Source organism: Pelecanus crispus, chromosome 6, assembly GCF_030463565.1.
Source record: "Pelecanus crispus isolate bPelCri1 chromosome 6, bPelCri1.pri, whole genome shotgun sequence".
NCBI lineage: Eukaryota > Metazoa > Chordata > Aves > Pelecaniformes > Pelecanidae > Pelecanus > Pelecanus crispus.
In genome coordinates this window covers 37,275,612-37,301,341 of record NC_134648.1, presented here as the reverse complement: position 1 = coordinate 37,301,341, position 25,730 = coordinate 37,275,612, and the positions used below count along the sequence as shown (strand labels likewise).

The window sequence follows — 25,730 nt, the reverse complement described above, 5'->3', positions numbered from 1 at the left end:
AAGAAAAAAGGAAGCTAAAATATCTTTTACAATCATTTTCTTCTCAACTGATACCACAGACACTAAGCTACATTACTTGCAGCTGCAAAGTTTGCATGATACTACACTAGGATATAATGAAGAGGTTTCGGTAGCTATAAGTCTGAGTTTCTTCTTCAAGCATGTGGAAATAATCTTATAACTTTTAAAGATCCAAAAAGCTTTATTTCTGAATTGCTATAAGTTGTACTTTTTACCCTTCATTTTCTGAAGCTTACTTTCAATTTTAGTTTCATTTCATGGCAGCTTTTGATCTACAGGTTGCATAACATTTTCTAGGTGCCTGCATATTAGCAATGACATTTTCACCCACGGACACCACAATCTAAATTTGTATGTCCTCACCAAAGTCTTAAGAAGGTAACTTTAGGAAACAAAATGTGAAAATGTCACACAGGTCTAAAAGTTTCTAACATTCCTATCAGGTGTGTATTTACTAATAAACAAATAATATTTTTAAAGTAATTGAAGGTTATTCTATATAATTATTTTTCTCAATTGCCTACATATGCATTTATGCATTAGAGGAATATTATGACTTTGAAGCTCCATGTCCATTAACTGAACTGAATATAGTATTTGTAACCTTTAGAACCTAAACAGCACTACACTCAAACCTAAGCAGTTAAAATATCAAATATAACTCATTAAAATCTGTATTTCCATTAGCATGCTGGCTTTTTCTGTCATTTTAGGAGCTAACATAAGACTTATGCATTATGTTAAAAAGAAAGCTAAGTGATTTTTTATTTACTGTTACAAAACAGTAAAACTCGTATATTTTATTACCCAATTAACTTATGAATAGTAGGTTTTACACAACAAAACAAATGGTTGACAAAGGAATATAAAAGGAAATTCTTAATATATTGTGTATAATACCTAAACACAAGAGCAAATAAAGGGTAATAGAAATTATTTTAAATTAAATTAGAGATATTTTTCCTATTTAACTAATCTTTCCTAAAATACTGGTGAGTGTGAAACTATGGCTAATTCTGGCAAAGTCTGACCTTCCTAAAACATAAACTATTATACATTAAATAAAAAACCATATTCAAACAAAAACAAGTTATAAAGAATGTTTTATTAGTGGCTGGGAATTGTTACTACCTTAGCAGCTGAGTCTGATGAGTTAAATGAATCGATAAGCCAAATTTTGATAATTATAGTCTCTTTCAGAGGTACTAAGAATCATAGAATTATAGAATCATAGAATCATAGAATCGTTTAGGTTGGAAAAGACCTTTAAGATCATCCAGTCCAACCATTAACCTACACTACCAAGTCCACACTAAACCAATCAAGGGTAGACTACGCTAAACCATGTCCCGAAGCGCCACATCCACCCGCTTTTTGAAAACTTCCAGGGATGGTGACTCCACTACCTCTCTGGGCAGCCTGTTCCAATGCTTGACTACCCTTTCTGTGAAGAAATTTTTCCTAATATCCAATCTAAACCTCCCCTGGCGCAGCTTGAGCCCATTTCCTCTCGTCCTGCATTTGAATTTACCCTGTTTTCTTTAGTTCAATCCTGTTTCATCTGAATTTGAGAAAACAAACTAGAAGCTAGAGAAGAAGAAGGAGGAGCTAGAAGAGCAAGCAACTTGTTTTGATCTTCTGATGATGAATAAAAACAAATGCAAGAAGAGATCTAGTATTCTAAAATCATGGAGACTTTTCAGGCAATAGGATCAATCCAATAACTGCAGGTAATACTTCCTTTTAACAAGAAAGCAAGTAGCTTTCAACAGGGGTATTTTTTTTTAAACATTTCCAACATCATAATGAAATCTGGTTCTGTCCAAGAGAGATCCTAAAATGTTATAATGTTATTCTATTCTCCTCCCTAACCGCAACCAGTTTGTTGTGTTCTCGTACTTCTTGCCCTAAGATCCAAAACCTGCCTGTAATTGTATAGCATATTTGACTTTTGTGTAATAAAAAATTCGATTAGTTAAGTTTCAATAGTTTTGAAACACTGTTGTCTTGCTATTGAATTATACTCCACCTTCCATCATAAGCTGCAGGGCACAGCACAAATTTCTAGTAAGCAGGAATCAACAAAGGAAGAGATTTTACTCAGTATCTTTAATAGAACAAAAGGTAAGAACTACAATTCTAAGTAACCATACATTAATATGGGCAGAGAATATATTTTCCTGGCTAGGGCAAAGAGGTACTGACTTAATGTAATGGGCGTATATCATTGAAAATCAATGTATCCTAGTAGTCGCTAAACAGTGAGAGTCAATCGTTCTTAAGAATAATTTAAAAGTTTAAGAATTTTAAAAGCTGCATAAATCATGATGTAAACCCCCCTTGATTTAAATATGATAAAAGTCTCTGATTTAAATAACTTTGAATTTAAAATCCATCTACTCCAAGGTTGTCAACAGATGTTTTGCAAGAATTCCACTCTTCTAACTTCAGATTAGTTCAACGTTTAGCTCATCTAATCTACTGCATTTGTAGATAGAAAAAACTAAGCATTGCACTATATATGAGTCACTGTATATTTTTTTCTCTCCTTTCTAAAATCTTCCTCAACAAATGGATAGCTGACTGGTTTTAGAGCACTTGATTTCATACAGTTTCAAGTATTCTTAGGTTAGAAAGCAAGCTGTTTTTATTTTAATACACTGAACATATGTGCAAAATCTTAAGACACAAATTCCTGAACTGGTATTTACAATCCATCATTCTGAATAAGACTTTCATTTTCTAGCCTCTACTGAAGAAGCAGAACTTCTGCGATCTAGGCTATTTAGCATTCAGGAACAGTTTCCTAAACATCCCATTTTGTGTTTTTAACTGTTTGTTATTAAGCATTTAACAGATTTCATTCCATAGAACTATGTGCCTTGAAATTTATTAAGTCGTGGCTTTAATTTTCAGCAAAGCCAGTAGAGTAGACAAAAATGCCTTGATGTGGTTGCAGCTGTTTTCTGTTACAAAAACACATTTATTTTTCTTCTTTTCGTCATGTTGGCTTTTATTGGTCCAAGAAGTAGATACAGTGTAGCATAATGGAACCACAGTATCTTATTATGGACATTTTAAAACTCTGCAACAAAGTACCTTTTAAGATTTTAAGAATACTTACAGGTCCATAATCTATTGGGGGAAGAGAAAATAGAAATAATAATAAAACTAAGGACACAGAGATTTGTTTCTTCATAACATAAGAAACTTCACTGCAGGTGCTAAAACACCAGCAAAACTAACAAAATGCCTCCCTTCCATATGAAGGAAAACAGGGAAGCCACAAACACATGATCTAGATGACCTATGTAGTTAGGTGTAGTTTAGTCTCAGTAAAAATAAGAAGGACTGGCCCAAGGAGCATCAAGCCACGAAGACTCACCAAAAGCAACTATAGGCAGAAGCTTAAAAAATAAAAAAAAAAAAAAATAGTTTATGTATTCTAGGTGTTCAGACCATATTTCCTGATATTCTTTAGGGGTATCTTTTAAAGTGAATCTTATTAATTTGTCCTGTGTCTCAATAGCGACATGCACCTCTGAATACTGACTTTTACTGTATAACATATATATGTACATGGGAAACCTGACCTGTGATATATATTTTGGAGATGGAAATATTCCCTCCCAATAGGAGAAGTATGTTATGAATGAAGTTCAAGATACAGAAACCCACAGTGTTCTCTAGTGAAGTAATACAGCTAGTATACAATCTCAATTATCCAAGTCACGGAAAAAAGCACGCAGTTTCTTTCATAAATGTGGCTTTCTTACAGAGTTTTTGACTCTGCATTAAATACAGATAATACTATTCCTCTCTTTGTTTCACATTCATGCCACCTAAATCAAGAGCCTCAGCCAAGCACTAATGTTAACTGTAGTTCCTCAAGGTCCACACAGGCGGCAGAGAGACACCAGCACTTCAGATTGTAATACAACCCAACTAAAATCTAAAGAAAAGAACACTTAGAGTTTTGCTTACAAATTACTGTTTTAAAACTGAAACCTCTCTGACAACACAATTCAAAGGATACTAAACAAAAAGAGAATAAATGGGAAGAAGTAGAGATCAATATTACAACAGAAATTTGGTAAATCACAGCGGATTAGAAAAAGTTATACAAGACACTACTTTTCAGAAAATTGTTTCTGAGAAATATGTCAAAGTACAGAACTGTAAAGACACCTAGTTTTAAAAAACAAGACCCATAACGTATCACACTGCCTTAGCTTTCATTGTCTTGTTGTTGTAGTTCATCCCACAAGCTCAATAAAAGCATGTACAACATTCCCATGTATTGGCAAATGCAAGTACTCAAACACTGAGAGCCAGGACACCTCTCCAAAAATACCAGGTCTAGTACATCTGAAACTGTAATTTTTTCTTGTTTTGATCTTTTAATTGTTACAGTTTTAAAGAAAGGCTTGGTTTCGTCTCTTTTTTAATAGGAGCGAAGATGCTAGTGCAATTATGGTACTGCAAAAACCTAGAGCTTTAACAGTACTGAAAATTACACAACTTGTGGGAAAAAGGAAGAGAAGTTTGCAATATTTGTAGTTATGTGAATTGCAAATACAGAATCCTACCTCACAGTGGCAGGAACATTAAGTCTCTTAAAAAAAGAAAAAAATCAAGTTCCCATTTACTGCTCATGAAATGTTTCTGACCCTTTCAATTCATGGCATGAATAACTACACTCACTAAGGAACATCCCATCTAAAATCTATAAAATTTGAGAAAAATCACTGTACATGAGTATAGATAAATGAGTAAGTGTAGGGATAGTTTTTCCACATCTCCGTCTCTGCTTACGAGATGTCAGAGAAAGAACTGATAAAGAATTTTATTTTCTTTTTGTGTTTGGTGGGGCTTGTTGCCACAAGGCAAGTGCAAAGTTTCTATAGGGAACATCATGTTGCAGCTGTGCTTGTCAATGTGGGCATATATTTTATGGAGTGCTGAAAAAAACATTTTTAAAAAAGAAAGAGAATAATGAAGAATCTTTTTTTTTTTTCCTAAAGAATGGAAGGGTATTTTGAAATGAGATACCTGCATCTGGCTCTTCTATTTCCATTCAAAACGAAAAACCAAAAGCCTTTAGGAAGAATGCGATGAACAATATTGCCCCAGGGAAAACATTTTATTTGTCTTTTCAAGCCTGCCTGCACCCGTTCTTGATTTTGAGGGGGGTGGGGGGGTCGATCCTTTCAGTAAGTACAAGAACAGGAGTTAAACCTTGAAATATTCAAATATTACCAGAAAATTTACATTTACCACATAATAATCAGAAAAGCTAAGACTGAGATAAAGCAAGTTATTATTAAAACAATTATTATTACTTGATGTTTGACAGCTGTTTTAAAAAAATTAGAATGTAAAATGATAATATTATTCTTTTTTTATCTAACTACAAAGGTCACTTTTCAGTAGGTCTAGTTGTTAAAGTAAACTTCAGTTTTGATCATTTATTAAAACCCTTATAGTTTTTCCTCAGGTTTGTCTAACACGTATTATAAATGTGCAATGGTACCAATGACCATATTCCTGCTGGCATGATAAATTTCCTCTATTATTATAACTAAAATCCATGTATTGTATGTCCTCAAACTAGAAACGGTATAAGCATTATAAGACCAGGTACGAGAGCCAGCCTCTTTTTTCTTCTGGGGGGATGAGGAAAAACCTCATAGTTACTTTCTGCCACTAAATTTATGATAGTTTTTAATTCTCTAGGCCTTAGAAATAAAACCTCCTTTCAGCATCTTCTGCTGTTCTCTTTCTCTGTCATAGATCCTTTCTCATATCTTAGAAGAAAGACATCTATTCACATGCATTCGAAATGTTGCAGTTCCTTACTGTTATTATCCTGGTTTGTGTAATCAGAAGCACAGGTCTATGTATCTACATACAGATAAAAAGCAAGAAAGACTTTACTCACTTTACAGAGACAGAAGGTTGATTTGACTATGGAAGATATGGGCCAATAGGTACATAATGCGACATTGTAGTACGCATATTTCCTTCCCTCCACTTACTCATTTCCTGGTAAACCCATGCTTGGTAAACAAGAGATGGCTATGTCTTTGTAACTAGAAGCAATGATGGCATTTGACAGGTCACACAACCACACTGTGCAGGCTCCTGTACTTACTCCTCATCACCAAAGAGAATGCCACAAGCCAAGTGACAGATGTACAGGAAACCAGATAGCCCAAATAGCATCTACTTAGCATAAGTATACCAGCTTTCCTTCATCAGGGACAAAAATAATTATGCTCATGTAAAAATCTAAAGACTTTATAGTAAAAAGACTCATAGTTCAAGAAATAATGTCTTGATGATACAGGAATACTTTAGTGTTTGAATTTTTCACCCATTTTCTGCTGAACATGCTCATATGTAAAATGTATTTCAAAACAGCTGTGTAAACACGGATTCTGAGAAAATTTACATTTAGGGAAATTAATACAATTCTAGAAACAACAAACAAATTACCAAAATGTAAAATGGTACAGCTGTATGTAGCTCATAGAAAAGTTAATGTTTTGCAGCTTGAAACGTATAAGTGCTATAGGAATAGCTAAAATATATATTTAAATGAAGCTTGGGACAATCCCATTTATACTCAATGATGTACACCACTGCCCAAAAAGGAAAAAAAAAGTCTAATATTTCCCCTAGTAAAAGACATGAAAGCACCAAAAGACTCATGTTTTTCAAAAGAAAGTTATGTAAATTTATCATGCATTTGGGAAACAGGTGACTCTACTGGAGCTGGAGTCTGTCTTTTGCCCATGAAGTCAAAGTTCACATGTCACTCATAAGATCTGAAAGATTAATTTACAAAAAGTCTGTGTGATCACATTACAAGGTCAATGGCTTAAACACAAAGCGCTGTGCACCCCAGTTGCTTGGAACTTTCTTTACTGCACATTGGAATGTTTTTGCCCGGTTGCTTTGGTAAAAAAAACAACCAAAGTTCACAGCTGTGTTTCTGATGAATTAATGATGACATTGGTGGTTTTAGAGGACACTACACTACTCTCAGTTATGTGGAATCACAGCTACTGAATCAGTAGGCAATGACACAGTCAAGAGTTTTGTGTGCATCTTCCAGGCAGTTAGCAGAAAGCTACTTACTCGTTAGGCTAATTCACATAGAGAGTTCCTGTTGAAATACATTGAGAAAAGAACAGGTCATTTTTTGAAACAAAAAGTAGAAGCTTAGGGTGGGTGATAAATATTTAAAAGTCATAACAAAGGACACTCATGCTTAGGTTAACATGCTTTTCCATTAAGCTTATTAATATTTCAAACTTTTAAAGGCGTTTCAGGATAGATGGGCAAATTATCCAAGTTAAAGGTACCAAGGATCTGATTGAAACACAGTTCATATATCAAGCTAAGACAAGTATAACACATGTTCATAGAAAGATACACACCTCTGAAAACACATGGTTTAGCAGCAGTTTCTAGCATTATTATACTACATAAGATGCAATAAGAGCATACTAGAAGAGATAGAAGTTCTCTGATTTTTTTATGCTAATGACAATAATAAAACCATACATAAATATCTAACCTGTTGTTGTCGGAGACACAAAAATCTATATAAATACCAAGACTGGATACAGCTGCAATCTGGAAGGATGATGCTGTGTAGTAGTGTAGCCTCTACAATGTGATTATGTGTATATATACCAGCCTGGCTGGCACAATTTGAGACCTATACCTAATTGTTAAAATGAACGAGTTTTAATTAAGACATACACATCATGGTTCTGAGCCACACAATGATATTCTATCCTTTTCAGAGACAGGAAATACATTCCTTCCAGAACTTTAAGAACGAATTGTTGTGGATCTCACTGGTCTGCTTGGCAGGAGACACAACCAACTTCTTGCCTTGTAGAATCTGTTCACACATGTATCCCCTTATGGTACTAAGCACCACTTGATACAGGAATTCTTTCAATGCACCTGATGTATTTGATGCACTCTATGTTTTACTTTATGCATTATTGGAAGTATATTCCTTACATGGGTCATTCATTTGTAGTTTTATGTGAGCCAGTTTAATACTGGCTAGTGTGAGCAACAGGCTGTAAGTCCCCATACTAAAAAGCCATAAAATGGAGTACGAAGAGAATAACAAGGGGAGGGACGTGAGATAGGTATTTTTGTATTTTATCCTCAAGTCACTCTTGGGAAAGGGTATTAAGGCACTTCAGTCTCCCTACTGAGAGTTGGATGTGCTAAGCACTAGGTCATAACATCTTGTACCTTTTCAGGCATGGTCTCTTTGGCTTGGCCTTCCTCACACAATAGAGCCCAGTTGCAACAGCAGCTATGAATAGTACTGCACTGAATCTACTCTATAGCTTATTGAGGATGGATGGTTTTCTCTTAGATCACAGATGTAGTTTGAAACAGCAGGCTTACAAAGAACTAAATTTAGTTCTACCATTGCTAGGCAAATGTTTGAACCACCAAATATATGGAGTAATTAGAAGAGCTCTTCCTTGTTTGAAACAAAAATGTTTTAAGTGCGCCTAGCTGAACAAAGTTCCTCTAGGTTTTAGAGCTTAAGAAGACAAAGGCACCTGACTGGAGCCCATCTAAAATACCTAAGCTCCAGAAAGAGTCCAGACAGGTTTGGGTTTTGGGGGTTTTTTTGCTCTTATAAGTTAGCCTTAGGCTGTTCCCAGCTCAGTAAACTGGCTGCTCTGAATATTATTCTAAACCACATAATCCTCACCCTGAACTGCAGAGAAAGCCCAGGAATTAACATACATTCACTCAATACAGCTTTAACTGACTTGCCCAAGGTGGGAGGGCAGAGAGTCAGCTGAGCCACTGGACCCACCTTTCTCTCATGATGTTCTTAGGGCCTACTTGGTAGACATTCACATCTTGTTTAAAAAAATAGCAAACAAAAAAAGTTCACTAATGAAAAGGAGTCAGTGACTTAAGTCTCTCTCACTTGCTTGATTTATATCTATATATGCTGAATGGGGGTGAGGGTGTGCAAGTACGTATGCATGTACCCAAAACGCACCCTAATGGATTAATTTAATCATTTACTGGCTAATTCACAAAACCAGAAATATCAGGATGGGCACAGGCAGAGGCTGCAAATGAAAACAGCACAAAATAATAAAGTATTAGGAATAAGTTAGTAAGCAAAGTGGATGCATATAATGCAAATTACTATTCTGCAGTATTAGGTAGTCAATTATACAATTTTAAAAAATCCTAATATTTGACTCTAGGACATGCAGAGAAAATCTGGATCACTGTATCTCCCAAAACCACAAAACAGACCCATATGTTCATGAAACAAACCATATGGAAAAAATCCATCTTTTAAAAATATCCAGGAATAATAACAAGACTCATCAAAGAATTCTAATCATTTATATAATGAGGAACTTAATATTTATTTTTCTCATGACACAGGAAAAAAGTTCATGCTGAAAACTTTGAAAGGTTACTCTGGGGGGGAGGGGAGGAGGGGGAAAGGAGTGGTGGATATTTGTTAATACAACAAATAGAATGAGATAGCAACTAAAAGGAGAGCTTCCCTTCTCCAAATGAAGTCTCTTTATTTCCGATGAGCAGTACTTGGTTGAGAATTCCCTCCTGAGACCAGGAGGGAATCTTCTGGCTTTTGGACAGCCACGAGGGTCAAGTACTCTACTGTCTATGCAAAAAGGGGCATACTGTAACAAAGAGGGGAGAGAAATCGTTGCCATGCTCTGAGAGTTTACGTCTCGTTACAGCTACAGTATAAAACCATGCCTGTCTGAAGTTAGAGCACTGCATAAAAGGTGCCCACAGTTCTTGTGACAAGAACAGTTTGAGAGTCAGGGAACTAATGATCCATCTTATTCAATCTCTTGTCCTAACATAAAAGTGAACCTGATCCTAAATTTAAAAAACACCTGTGGCTATTCTGAAGCTGCTGCAAATTAAACAAGAGGAGTTCAACCTGCTGAACTGCAATTGCTACTGAAAGTTCTATATACAGTTTCTATCACGCATGAAATAAAGACCAAAGATACTGTACTCATAAACAGGTAAATTATGTTTACCATCCAATTTCTATTCCTGGCTTTTCTGTTCAGCCATTTACTGTACCTATTTGAAAAAAAATACTATTTAAGGGACAAAATGGTTCAGTCAAAAAGCTTGACTGGAGAGCTCTGAGTTCCTTGAATAAAAAAATATTATATGATGGCAAGAAAGAACGCCAATATAGGCAAACTATGCAATACCGTATATGGTCAGAATGAGAACTCAGACTTAGAAATCACTTTGCACAATGCTGTGTTTTTATTCATACATGTGATTACAAAATTAAGATTACAGCAAAAAAATTTAGAGTTCGAGAAAGGTAAGCACAAAAACACTCAAACAATGAAGAGAAAACTGCATTGTATATTTCTTCTGAAAACAGAAACTAGAAACAGTAGGACACCACAAGTGATTAAATGTTACATTTTTTGAATGTTAAAGCAAAATTTTTTACTGAGAACCATATAATGGTAAGATTACTAAAAAATAATGGAAAGAGGAAAACACATTTATGAACAGAGCTAAGAACGAGAGGTGACATACATCATAAAAATGAAGGAATGTTTAATTCAACCTCCTCAATTATTACTGCCTTCATAAAATACTTCTTATAATTTAGGACCATATACTTATACTACCATTTTCTCTTCACTTACCTCACACAAAGAAAAATAACATAAGCAAATGGAATACAGCCTATTCATCAGCACACATCTTCTAATCTCTGCATATCCATTGACAGACTGTAATCACGTCTGATCTGTTAGTGCAGTTCAGTGAATCCTTTATTGCTATTTAATCCTGACTGTTATATATCCTACGATTGCCAACAATCTACACAGCCCCTATTGCAGAGTATGTCTGACACCATAAAAGTACAGAACTGTAATTAAAAGTACAGCATTACTAAACATACCAAAACCATTCCTAAAGATGACTGCCAAAGGTAGCTTTCTGAATACAATTAGCTTGTACATTTTACAGTACTATCTGAAGAGAACACTACATTTTGAGCATATGAACAATTCCGATGATAGAAAATACCATGAGGTAATGCCATGGCATATTGATATGCTCTTTGCACCTGCATATTTCAGTATTCTTGTCATGTAACTACAAGGACCTTGAGTAGAGCTACAGACAATACCCAGATGTGAGATTATACGATGGACCTTTTAATAGCATCAAGGAACTCACAGCCTACAGAAAGTAAAGGGCAAAAGGTTTTAAAAAACTTCTTTTCCTTTCTAATCTTGGCTTGTTCAAGGGGTTGCTCGGGGGCAAGGTCCTTCAGAACCATTACAGAGTGGCCTGCCATAGTTTGACCATCCTGCTCATCACCTCCTTTAACATCTACATATAAGAGAAATTGTTGTAAAGCATACCTACTTGTATTTCCCTGCTTGAGGGGATTTTTTTCCTGTAAAACACAAGACCTTTAGGGTTCTTATATATCCTCTAGCACTTTTACCTAGGATATTTTCCCCAAAAAAGATAAACATATCTAGACAAAATTGCATTTTTACAATTTTCAGACATGCACCTTATCCCAACCTTGCCAAAAGTCAAGGATTACTATCATTAGACACTACCATGATGTAATTTGTAGAAATAAGATGTGAAGTATGCTGTTCATATGCATGGTAACCAAAAGCCTCATATTCATGCTTTCAAAGCATTTACTCCTTTCTTGATAAACATTAAGAATACTGGGCTCGTCTGTTTTTATTCAGCATGAAACAGTCAACCAATATAGTATGTCCAATAGAATAATAAAAAAGTATAGAAAAAAAAGAGAAATACAAAAATCATTTGTTTCAAAGAAGCTAATGTAAGTGGGTATCAAATATTTAGTGAGATTTCTTCAAAGATATGAACACATTTTATCAGATATAGAATCACAGAATCATAGCATAGTTGAGGTTGGAAGGGAACTCTGGAGATTGCCTAGTCCAAACATCCTGCTCAAAGCAGAGTCAACTAGAGTAGGTTGCTCAGGGCTGTGTCCAGTCAGATTCTGACTCTTCAAAAATGGAGACTCCACAACCTCTTTGCCACCCATCCCAGTGTTCAATCACTCTTACAGGGTTTTTTTCCACCCTATGTTTAAAAGGAACATCTTGTATTTCAATTTATACCCATCTCTTTTTTTTCTGCAGGAAAAGATATGAAAATAATGCTTGTGAAGCATGATTTGTGAGCTAGTTTCCACCAATTGGATTCTGATACTAGTTAAACTACAATAAACTTGAAATACTTAAAAAGGAGTGTCTGAAAAAAATTCACACAATGCCAGGAATTTAATTAACCAACACAAGATTTAAATCTCTTTCCTAAAAAACTAAAACAATATGTGCCACCATCAATAAGCACAAGGAAGACTCTATCTCACATTTCATCTTCGAACACCAAGTTAATTAATCTTCCTTTAACAGTCTCAGTAAATCATCATAACATTTTAACAACACATTGTTCACAAACATTTACATCCTTTTCTGGGCTTGCTAAAGTTACTATTTGCATGACTACTCTAAAAACCCCAAGTCATCAGCCAATTGTTGGGTTACATAAGATGGCAAGCAAAACAAAGCTTCATAAAAACCAGACAGACATCTTAAATTGTAAGTACATGAAAGAATGGATGAAATTCATCTGAGTTTTGCACTGCAATTTGTTGTCAAGTTAAACATTTACCAAGAACTTTTTAGTACAAAACTGCTCTGTGTCAAACATATCAAATGCATATGCAAGTCTAAAGTTATGTCTGGATTGCCATCCAACGGGATGGTTGCTGTTTGTCAAGCCATATACAAACTATCTTGAAAATAGCTGTTAGCAAGAAAACCATGGCAACAGAGAAGTCAACCCAGGCCAGCTATTACGGAATCTACAGGATCTCCCAGACAGCATTTTGCAGTCCATGGTGAATCCATTCTAATGACAGCTCCATTAACAGTACTAGTACTACTACTGCAGTCATACTACTGGACTCTCTAGAGGGAGAGATGGCACAGAGTGATACAATACTCATATTCTTCATGTTGCATTAATCCATACAGAAACTGCATACTTCTGCTTTACCTCCCTTTACCTCCCTTCTCGGGACAATGAGTCCTCTCTGCCAGTCTTGCTGATTTCTACCCTCAAATATACTTTTTTTTTTTTTCCCCCCAGATGGTTTTAAGGGCATCTGATTTATCAAGCACTTAATGGATTTGTGTAAATATCACGTCTGTTCCCACAGTGTACAGTGACTTAGGTTCCCAAGTGACTTAAGAGCCGCAACCTCCTCCAGTTCCGAGTGTTTCTTTCTTCAACCACAAAGAACAAGCCCCAGATTGCAAGTTAGGAAAAACTCCAGAGATTTCTAGTAAAAGAGTCTAGACATATGACATCTGCGCAATAAAACTAAATTGATGCTTGCTATATCCCATCATGAAATCCAAGTGAATCATATAGCTCAAAGATTATTTTAAGCCTCTCAGCCTTGGCTGAAAGCTCTTATTTTATTCACAAAACTATAAATTCATAGTACCACTCCATCGACTTCTTCAAAGTCATTGTCCTTACTGCTTTTCTTCCTATCTCCTTTTTTAAATATTAGTATAAAAATGAGAAGTTTGTCTCACTGATTACTAATTCTATGAGTTTTCTTTGACAATGAGAAATTTACTATATGTGCTTCAGCAGCCCAATAATTCTATTTAATGAATCGGGAAATACTGTTCTGCACCAGGGTGGGGAAATACTGTTCTGTACCAGGTTTACATTTTTTTCCTAATTGATTCATTATGCAACAATAAGGTATTCACATTATGAAACTAATTCCAGGTCTCAGGTTAAGTTAATACTACATATCCTGAGATGCACAGCATTTTTAACTTCTATTGAGGCTTCATGACTGCTCAAAGAATCAAGTCCATACTTAATGCTTTCAAATGCAACAGAATTTGAAATTGAATAAAAGATAAAACACATCAAAGAAAACATTTACTTGGCTGTTATATAGACTGTTAACATACCATGAAAAATAAATTACATTACGCAGCACATGTTGAGCTATCTTCTTTTAGTGAAAGAATGCTTAACTCTGTTCTTTACTACCTGAGGATGTTTTACACACACTTCACAGATGACTGTTACTGGATTGCCTTCAGATGTACAATAGTTTGTATTCAGCATTTTACAGGTATAGATGTACTGACAATCTAAGGAAACTGTAGCCTCTCCATAGTAAGTCTTACGTGGCATATCCACTCCAAGTCTTGTAATAACAAATTCCTTTGAGAATTGCAGTTTCCCTATTACTACTGTCTGCCATGTTGTGAGTTCATCTAGCTCTAACTTGTAAGAAATTCTGTGACATCTGCTTTTGCCCATACAGAAAATTAGACATTCTGAAAACAAACATGAAAAATCACTGCAACAGATCACCTGTTCCAAGCCCTCCAGAAATATTTAACTATCCTCATGCCATTTCCAGTAAAACTTTTGTCTAATCTCTTTTCAGGCCTCTAGTGGATGGAGGTTACATAAAAACCCTAGCTATTTATTGTTCTCTTAATATTTAATCTGGATTTTTTCTTCAAATCAAGCACAATTGCTTTTTTGTTTTTTCACCATGGAAACAATTTCTTTCCTTCCACTTTGCAGAAGTGCATACTTGAAGACTGTTACCACATCCTCCCAAGAGTTCTCTCATTCATTCCAACTCACCCCAATTCTTTCCACATTGATTTAGGTATTTTCTAGGTCTGTGATCTAGGCATCTAGATATTGTTTGATGCTCTCCTCTGCACTCTCACCAAATGGTCCACAGCTCTTTTACTAAGGTTCACATAACAGAATGTGGGATTCCAACTGAGACCCAACAAACCGGCATAGAGCAGAAATACATTTTAATTCTTATACACCACAGTATGATGTTTCACGTTTTTGCAACATGATGTGACTCATGCAGTTCATGATCTGCTATAAACCTGAGAAACTTTCCACCCGGTTATTCTGCTTTGTATTTATGCTGTTATTTCTAATCACAGCACCTTGCTGAACTGCATCCTAACTTTTTTTAGACCACTTCTATACAATCCTCATTTTTTAAGATATTGACACATCTGTCAACTTCATGGTACCAAAACCTAATAAGCACACTGTTCATTTCAATTTCCAGGTCATAGATGAAAATTTGGAATAAAACAGAGCCAAGGACAAATCCCTCCAGAGCCACATTTCACTGACATTTTGACAGTGAACTATTAATATTTCTAGCTTGCTTGTGTAGATTTGAACCCAACTTCAGTCTATTGTTTCTAAGTGGCCTCTGCCTGCTACCCTGTCATAGGAAGCGTCTCGATACTATTTTTCTTGACAAATCTCTTTGCTGTTTCATCCTTGTTATTTTCCTCCTTATTTTTAAAAAATAAGCACTACTTTTGCTATTTCCAGTCTCTCAGTAACCACTCTTGTGGCCATCTTTCATTTTGACTATAAATATTTCTGAGATTTCTTCATGCAGTAATTTAAGTTTGATGAGGTCCATCACACAGATTATTTGAAAACACCCAGTCTATGTACAGAATCTACCCTGGTTTTTTTAGTTATGGATAGAGATGCTAGTCCACTGATACTAGAAATAGTAAGGTTAGCACTTGTAGACAATTTTTTAGCAAGAAGTGATGTAAAAAAAAAGTATTACAATCTTTGTCCTTAGCATGACTTAAAAAAGATCTTTACTGAATGGTGGGGTTTGGTCCTCCTTTTAGTACAAGGAATTTCTAACATACATGTTGCTTTCCTTGACGTATCTTGCTCATTTTAGCTCATGTGAGCCTTAGCCTTTTTGAAGCTATCTCTCTAAACTAATGTTTTTCTTTTATATTCACCTTTATTACCTTATTAATGCAATGTTATTAGCCTTTTTTATACGCTATCTTAGTGTGTTTGAAGCCAACAAGTGAGTCCCAATCCTTCCTTTGCAACTGGATTACCTTCACTTGTGACCTTTCCATTTTCAAATGAGTTTGAAAGTTGGGGAGGGTGGGATGGTTGTTGTTTTTTTAAAAAGCTTTCCTTTCAGTCCTTATTCCCATGAGATCTTTAGTTCTATTATTTCTCAGAGTCTGCTTCTTGACATTCACTGTTTCTATTTTGTTTTCTTTGCTAAACATTGTGAGTACCATCATTTCACTGTCACATCAATCAAGTTGCCTTTCACTTACCCATTCCTAGCCGGTTTCTCACTATTTAAAATTACATCTATAGAAACTTTCCAGCTAGTTGCTTTCTTTTTCCTTATCAAAAAATAAAACAGCACTATGACATTACTAAAAAAAAAAAAAAAGTTGCCAGTGAATGCTTGTTAAACTTACTCTAGTACACCTTTCTCAAAAGATATCTGGGTAATTAAAAATTTCTTCATACCACCAAATTCTAAATTGTTTTGCTAACTGCTCACAAAATGCTGCATCCTTATATTGATCTTCTGTGGTGGTCTGCTCATTTTTACTTTATCTTATTTGCCCTTCAGACTTTACCAGATCATTCAATAACTCTAGGTTCCTCTAAATTTTTGAAACATATGTTTTTTTCCTCCTGATTCTTCAGCCTGTCTTTGAAAGTGCTATACCCCACTATAGTAATATTCCACTCATATAAGTTCTCACTAAATCATGTCAATTGTGTCACTTACCTTAATCATATATTAAGACTTCCAATTATATGATTTATTCAGCATAATTCTTGCAACAGTACACTTATCTAACATCCACCTACCTATGTATTGCTCCTGCACGCCCCCACCCCAACAGTTCTCAAGAAACATATCCACTCTAGTTTCTAGACCAATTCCCAAGTTGCCATTTCTGTTTACCTGCAGACTTCTATTGCTCATTCTGCCCGTCATTACTTTATGAATAGCTTGCAAAACATCATCGTATGGTCAAAAACTAAAAACCCTCTTGGCAACAGCAACCTATATGGATAAGCACAGAGCTGTCATCTGATGACCCTCAACAGCCTTTCAGCAATACCTCACATCAAAAATCCCAGAACGCAGCAGTTCACCTGCCAGACAAGTACTTTAGGCTGGTTAGTCTCCTAACTGCTCTGTATGATGGTTCCGTAGAACCATCAACCACCACTACCTTTTGGTGCCTCTGCAATGCAGATTCAGGATCCTCACAGTGTTTGGCGAGGTGTAACTCCTCTTTCTCAAATGCTGGGTTTTCATCTTCACTTCCTGCCTGGACAGCATACTTAATCTCAACAGGTGGTTAACTGGAGGTAGAATACAATCTGCCTTCTGATGAGATCAGAAATTGCAGTGGCTAGTTTCTCCTGTTAATGCTGATACTACAAACTTTTCTGACCAGCTGCAAGCTTTGTTCTTTGAATATACTGCGGCACTGGATGTACTCATGAATATATTGTAACCTGACTAATTCACCTTGTAACTCTCATTAATTAGTAGGAATACAGAAGAATAAATCAGAATTAATATTTTAACAAATGTACCACTTCGGCATGTTCAAGATGGCTTAAAATTTGGTAGTTTATTTTAAACTTCTTTTTAAAACATCAGCCATACCTTGGCTTTTTCTGTGCTAACACTCACATCACATATTACTAACGAGAAAGATGCCAGAATGGTTAGAAAGACTAAATGGTTGAAGTGATAGTAAGCTATACCAGAATTTCTTTCCTACAGTAAATTAAAGATATCACAAACCTGAGGATACCATCAGAGGGAATATTCAGATTCAAAGATTTAGTATCACTTGACATAAATACAGCAGAAGAGAAACCTGCCATCTGTGTGATCTTCCATGCTATAAGCAGAATCAGCTTCAACTCAGAATTTGTACAAGAGAGATCTGATTAACTCCTAGTTCATGACCCAGATGACTTTTTGAATAAAAAATGGATCTTTGTCCTGCAGAGACACATGGAGGTTCTATAATATGCTCAGCCTTATTTGGAATGAGACCTAAAATTGGGGGTTTTAACAGCTGCGTTAGAGAGATCCCTTGGCACTTGAAGCATACAGGTTTTAGGTTTACCACCTAAAAAACCAAATTCTAGTTCGGGTAATATTCTTTCTATTTAAATTCTTCCCATAGTTTCCACTGGAAGAGATATTTGCCCTCATTTCCTGCAACAAAGCTGTTGCTGTGCTCTATTAAAACAACTGTGCTATAATGCTGCTAACATCTGTGAAGGGTTACGTGTAGTGGTTGGTTTGGTTTTTTGTTAAACGTGGTAAGAGACAATAAAAGTGATTTAAAAGTGCCAGGCATTAAGCCACAGCAAAATGGAGGTCGGTAGGGCTTAGAAGCATTATAAATTGGAGGAAGGTGGTAAATCATTATACATAAAAAACATTGATAAACATATGAACTCAGTAATGTGAGGAAAGCTGTTCCTATCCAACTTGGCTCTCATTTGCTAGAAATGTTTTCACCTTCATAATGCCCTAGGCTGACAGTCACTAGCAAGGCAACTAACAAGTTTGATTTGAGTTTAAATAAGGTAAGAGTTGATTATAATTGGAAAATACCCAATACAGGTTTCAAATACCTGTACAATCTTTTACTTTTTTAAAAAGCACCTGCAGAGCCTTGCAGCATTCCTCAGCAACTACTTACTGAGAGATAAATGTGCAAGCATTCAAACATGAAGCTCTTTCTTTGCAAAACACAAAATGGAAGTACCATGATGGACTGACACCTTGTAAATACATCTCCCCTTCATTTAAGATGTAGAAATTTAGACTAATAGGAATTATTTCTCGAAGAAAGGCAACAAATGCATGTGAAGTATTCCCAACTTCCAGTGAGCATGCTGAAATGCAGCAAAACATTTCATACATATACATGTTTGCCCTCAAAAAAGAAGGAAATTTGCCCAAAGTTGGAGAAGCAAAAATCTGTAAAGCGGACAGTAACATAAATGGTAGTAGAAAATGCTCCCAGTGTTTATAAATATGAAAACAAGATAGAAAATTAAGATAAATAATTTTAAACAAGAAAATATTAAGTAACCATATCAGAGAATTTAACAATTATTATAAACAAACCAGATGTTAAAATTATTCATATAAAATTAAACCTCCAAATAAGTAAAGAAATAAACTTTCATTTCAGAAATAAGTTGAAGAACATCAAATATTTAGTTATTCAGTGGATTTTAAGACTACCCATTTATTCATATTCAGATAATGTGAACACATGGAGAACTGAATACTCCAAAAGGCAAATCCAAGACAATTATGGAAGTGGTTGTTCAGTTCCTCAGTTGCAATTTAATATACACTCAGACTCCTAACCTCTTCTGATTTTAGCTTTGTCATATTAGAGAAGCTCTTAATTTGATTTGATCTTCATCTAGCTAGTAGAGGTGCTCTGTTAGCCCTCAGTTACTCCTCAGGATATCCAGAACCATCTTTCTTTCTTTGCTCTTGCTGAAATAAAAATTTTGACCAGATTACTCAGGGTTTTATCCAGTCGGGTCTTGAAAACCTCCAAGGATGGAGATGGAACAGCCTCTCCGGGCAACCTGTTCCACTGCCTGACTGATCTCATTATGAAAAAGCTCGCTCTTTCATCCAGTCTGGATCTCTTATTTCACATTATGACCATGGTCTCATGTCCTACCACCATGAAAAGTCTGGATTCTCATCAGTGTTGGAAGGTTCCTATCAGTAAGCCACCTCTTCTCCAGGCTGAACAAGACCAGTTACCTCAGCCTCTCCTCATAGGGCAAGTGCTCCAGACCCCAGATTTCTCTCTGGTGCAGTTTAGTGATGTCTTTCCTGAACTGGGGCATCCAGAACTGTACTGAAAATCTAGGTGTGGTCTAACAAGTGTTGCGCTGAGGTGTTAATCGCTTCCCTCACTCTCCTGGCTCTGCTCCTGTGAATACAGTCCAGGATGCTGTTGGCCTTCTTTGCTGACAAGGCACACTGCTGGCTCCCATGCACCTTGACCCCCCTGTCCACCAGGACCCCCAGGTCCTTTTCAGTGGAGCTGCTTTCCAGCCCGTAGGTCCCCAGCTTGTACTGGTCCTGGCAGTTCTTCTTTCTCAGGTAAAGGACTTTGCTTTTACCCTTTCTGAATTTCATAGTTTCCGTTGGCCCATTCCTCCAGCTTGCTGACGTTTCTCTGGATGGCAGCCTTGCCTTCAAATCTATTGACTGGTGCCACGTCGTGTCACACCCCACCCCTCCACCCCCAATTGGCATAATCTTCAAACTTGACAAGAACGCTTTTTGTACTGTACTTCATAATCACTATGAACAAAAGTCACCTGTGTAAATAATGCTTCCCAGTTTCATCCTATTCTCTGGAAATACATTATCCAAGCTAAGAAGACCACGACTAAGCAAAATCTAGACTCTCAAGAAAGTGTCCATATCCCCTCCCATCTCCAATTAGTAGCTAAATCATATTTCATTTTCTAAAATGATGGAATTTCATGCACTAACCAAAGCTTTATATCCAGCTTAAACCAACTCTGACTATTACAACAAAAGAACCTGAAGTCACGTGCCTCCTCTGACTGGCTGGATTTCTGCCATTCATGCTTACTATACAATACAATACCATTAATTGATGTCACAGTAGAGGAATTTTCCTCCCCCGGAGTCATGTATTCTAGAGAGGCGAGCATTCAGGACAAATACCAAATTCAGTACCCAATTGCAGGTTCATGCTGATAAAGACTGAAGAGAAGCAAGAAAAAATACACCTATATTAATATTCACAGTAGTACTCCAAATAAAAAGAAAAAATCTCTGTAGTTCATATTCACAATACTTCCCCACAACATTAAGTTAGAAGTGACAATGGACCAAGCCTTTCTTATTGAAGGGAACTTGGGCAGAAATAACAATGTGTGGTGCATTGAGAGCAATAATGCAAGAAACAACAGGGGTTGAAGGATTAAAACCAGTTTGAATTTAGACAACAAAGAAACAGACAAAGATACCAAAAGAATAACTTCACATATTTTTTTTAATATTTCTTAAAGCATTATTCAGTGATCCACTGTGCGCTATTTAATTCTTATTCCATATGAAGAAAAGAATCTCATCAGGGTAGGTATTGTGATGTGGAATTCAAGAAAGCATTGTTCACAGACATTGTCTATTCATCTCTGCCACCTGGTTTTGAATCCAGTCTCACTAATGACAACTAAAAACTTCTTGAATTTAAAAGCTTTACAGACTACAAGTGGAATAAATGTATACAGCCTCAGTGGAGCTTTAACCAAACAGGGATTTGTGCTGTGTTTTAAAGAAGCACGGAAAGTGGCATGCTTGGATTGACGTGAAGTGAGGATTTTAAATTTCAAGAACTGCAGAAAGAGTATTCTACTATTCTCAGAAACCTAGTAGCAAACCAATTATATAAAATACATTTGTAATAGATAATGGTTCTGATTTATTAGATATGAACACTTTTATACCTTGTTGAAGGATTCAGTAATCATAACTCCTATTGTTAAACAATTTATTTCAAGCCTTCAGTTAACTCTCTTCCCCTTTTTACAACACCCACAAATATGTTGTCATTTACGATTTCAGATAAATATAAAGTTCTCCAATGTCAACGACAATTAAGAAAATAATCCAGTTGAATAGCAGTAAGAAATCTTGAGACCAATATTTATAAAAATCATTGCACAAAGCAAATGTTTTCATAAAACAGATTATGATCTTTTATTCCTGACTTATAAGTAATCTGGATCCTGATTTGAAGATCCAAATTTTTGAAACAGAATTCTAACACTTATTTTTTTAGTGGCTTGGAAAAGATAAATCAGGCCTGCTCGTTTGGTGTGGGTACAGATTGTCAAGCTGTTTCCCTGCTAGGGAAAGAAGTGCTTCTAAGAAAGTAGTGAGAGTAGGGAAAGAATTTACCATTCTGATTCTACCTCCTTCTCTGCAACAAGGGAAGAAAAATAGCTCAAAGGAGATTCTATAATTTGCTCATCTATTCTTATCTCTTATCCATCATCTCTCTATCTTCTCTCCAAAGGCTAGTTTCTACAGTGACTAGAAATCAGAAATTTCTTGCAGGCGACATGGAAGAGAAGGAGCATGCAGGGACCAAGGAGGGAAGCTACAAAACCTAGAGGAGACAAAAAAAAGCATGAGACAGTGCTAATGATGGAAAGATATTGTAAGAAATGAAGGTATGAGTGGGTTGCAACCATTGTCATGGTTTGATAACAACTCAAAAGAGACCATCACTGTTGGGGAAAAGCAGAGAGAGGGGAAAAGGAAAAGAATATGACATCAGAATAGGCAAACAGAAGTTGATGTGGGAAATACTAAGAAATAAAATGCAACCCAAATTTGAGAAATAAGAGTGGGGGACACCAAAAGCTATTTTCGACTTCATCAAAACAGTTGATTTGCCTAAAAATTCCATCAAGAGCCATGAATCAGAAGCCACAGCTCCACTCACCTTATTGATTACCCTGCTACTTTACCACCTGAAATCACCTGGGGGAAAAAAGACAAAGCGCAAGAGGCAACCCTGCACTGAAAAAAAAAAAAGGCAAGAGGCAAGTCATGCTAAAAACAAGCAGCAAAACCCAAACTTTCAGAAAACAGTATGAACACTGAAAGTTCCCTATAAGAGTGTCATTTACATGAAATGAATGCTTTGAGCCTCTTGTTACTGGTGTGCTCTACCTAGGATAAGAAAAAATATGACAAATGGATAGAGATGTATTTGCATCCCCTTTCACTCCAGCTAGTATTACAATGCTTTTAACATTATAATGTTATATTTAATAATCAGAGTTAGTAATATATTTATTATGGCTTCCTTTATGGCACACTGTCTCTTGGATGACTTCCAACCACAAACTTCTCATAGACATTTCACACCCAGAATGACTTCTAAAATAGAGAACTAGGCAAGAGAAAATGCAGTGGGTTGATGGGGGTTTTTTTCTCCCAATATGACAGCATTCTCTCCAAAAGTCTCATTCTTTATTTAAGGGCATGTACGCAGTACTGCTCCTTCTGGACTTAACTACATGAATTTCCTGAGCATGATTTACTGACATGGTAACATACTCATGGTTTAAAAACAGAAATAAAGCAGTGAAATAAACTTATTTCTCTGAAATAGCGTAAAAACCCAAAACCCAAAATCTATGGAAGCTATCAAAGGAGGATAAATCAAACTACAAAAAGGAGACAAACTGGTAACCAGTTAAGTACCCATGTTCTGACCTGAGTATAGGGGTCTAGATGACTAAGTCAGTCAGTCCAAATAGAATCATCATTATCAATTATACAAAGAAAAAGGTCTAGAAACTAAGTATTTTAACCCTATACAATAAGATTTATAAAAACTAATTAGGCAACCAAATTCCAATGACTTCAACATGAGTTGTGTGTTTTAATTACTGTAAAAAAATCTCCAGCCCCAGAAATCATATTTTCTCCTTTGAAACAGTGCATACATCTCCTTGCTACTTCTTCAGTCATGAAGTGTTTGACTTCAGACGTATAATTGGCGCAAATATTGTTCTCCCACACTTTTACTCCTCATGTTTGTAAAAATTCCAGATGTTATTAAAAGGATTCCCAAAAAGATAAAAAATAATAGGACAGAGGGTTTATGTACTTAAATGCTATTAGAAATTTGATGCAATATGCATTGCAGTGTATCATGATCCTGTACTAGTACTTTGTACCCCAAGTTTACAAGTAATAATATTGTAAATTTGAAAGTTCTCCCAACATGAAAAAAAATGCAATTGCTAACTCTATTTCCTAGAGGCCCGGGATTTTTCCAACTGCTAGATGTCCTTAACAGATTAGTACTGTGATTTCTACAACCAGAGGGTTGTAGAAAAAATGAAAGTGAATATTCCCATGCTTATCCAAAACCTAAACTACTTCTGAAGATTTCCATCTAGATTTAAAAAATATCATTATGGACTGTGCATTTATCTGGTGTACTTCTGAACAGTAGTCAATAATTCATCTGTCTTATTTTTGTCTCTATTTGTCATTAATATTAAAAAAACCAAACAAGTGTTCAAAACTTTTTATAGAGGACTTCATATTTAAAATTGGGTATCTGATAACATAAAAATGGTGTTCAATTAAGTATTTTTAATTATTTAACATAAAAACTGGTCATATCACTTCACCTGCCAACCCAAGTATTTTATTAAAGAAGAAAATTAAGAGTTAAATTCATTATAAAAATGACAATGATTTACTAAAATTTCCAAATCCAAGGGATGCAGTCAGAGAGTTCATATTAATTTTATTCAAAATCCACGTGACTTTGAAAACATAAGCAAGTATTAACTACAGCGTAATTGCTGTTTCACAGCAGCATATCTGCTTCACATTGAATAATGGCTTGACGTTCTTTTAATGTATTATTTCCAACATCTTCATCTTATGACCATATTTTTCCTCTGAGAAAAGGCCGACAACTAGGAAATAATACCAACAAAATGCTATCAATGAAAAAGATGTAAGGGATTTTGCTGAGTAAATATAAACTATCATCTCCTTAAAATAACGATACATGTCTAGTTCATAAGAAAAGGTTATATGCACTGCTTATTTATATTACTATTAGTGCTGCGAGTGGACCTACATTTTTGGCTCATTGCTGTTTTCGTAAGTGCCTGATACTTAAGTCTTAAGAATAATGTATTTAAATTTCTTAAGAATATGATAAACCTACATCTTCCAACAGGTTTCTGAGCATCTCCAGTTTCTGCTGTCATCAACATATGCAAAACACATTCATAGAATTCATAGAATCATAGAATGCTTTGGGTTGGAAAGGACCTTTAGAGGTCATCGAGCCCAACCCCCCTGCAGTGAGCAGGGACATCTTCAACTCCATCAGGTTGCTCAGAGCCCCATCCAACCTGACCTTGAATGTTTCTAGGGATGGGGCCTCCACTACCTCTCTGGGCAACCCATTCCAGTGCCTCACCACCCTCCCTGTAAAATATTTCTTCCTTATACCCAGTAAATCTACCCTCCTTTAGTTTGAAACCATTACTCCTTGTCCTGTCACAACAGGCCTTGATAAAAAGATTGTCCCCATCCTTCCTATAGGCCCCCTTTAAGTACTGGAAGGTCGCAATAAGCTCTCCCCACAGCCTTCTCTTCTCCAGGCTGAACAATCCCAACTCCCTCAGCCTGGCCTCGTAGGAGAGGTGCTCCAGCCCTCAGACCATTTTTGTGGCCCTCCTCTGGACCCGCTCCAGCAGTTCCATGTCCTTCTTGTGCTGAGGGCTCCAGAGCTGGACGCATTACTCCAAGTGAGGTCTCACCAGAGCAGAGCAGAGGGGAAGAATCACCTCCCTCGACCTGCTGGTCACGCTTCTTTTGATGCAGCCCAGGATACGGCTGGCTTCCTGGGCTGCAAGTGCACATTGCTGGCTCATGTCCAGCTTTTCATCCACCAGTACCCCCAAGTCCTTCTCTGCAGGGCTGCTCTCAATCCCTTCATCCCTCAGCCTGTATTGATACCGGGGGTTGCCCCGTCCCAGGTGCAGGACCTTGCACTTGGCCTTGTTGAACCTCATGAGGTTCACACAGGCCCACCTCTCCAGCTTGTCCAGGTCCCTTTGGA

At 36.2% G+C, this 25,730-nt stretch overlaps 1 protein-coding gene across 1 annotated transcript in view; it reads right to left on the bottom strand.

Moving 5' to 3' along the window:
* The window catches only part of FSIP1 (fibrous sheath interacting protein 1), a 90,844-nt gene that overhangs the window by 8,011 nt on the left and 57,103 nt on the right, over window positions 1-25,730 (bottom strand). The gene's annotated exons all lie outside the window — the stretch shown is intronic.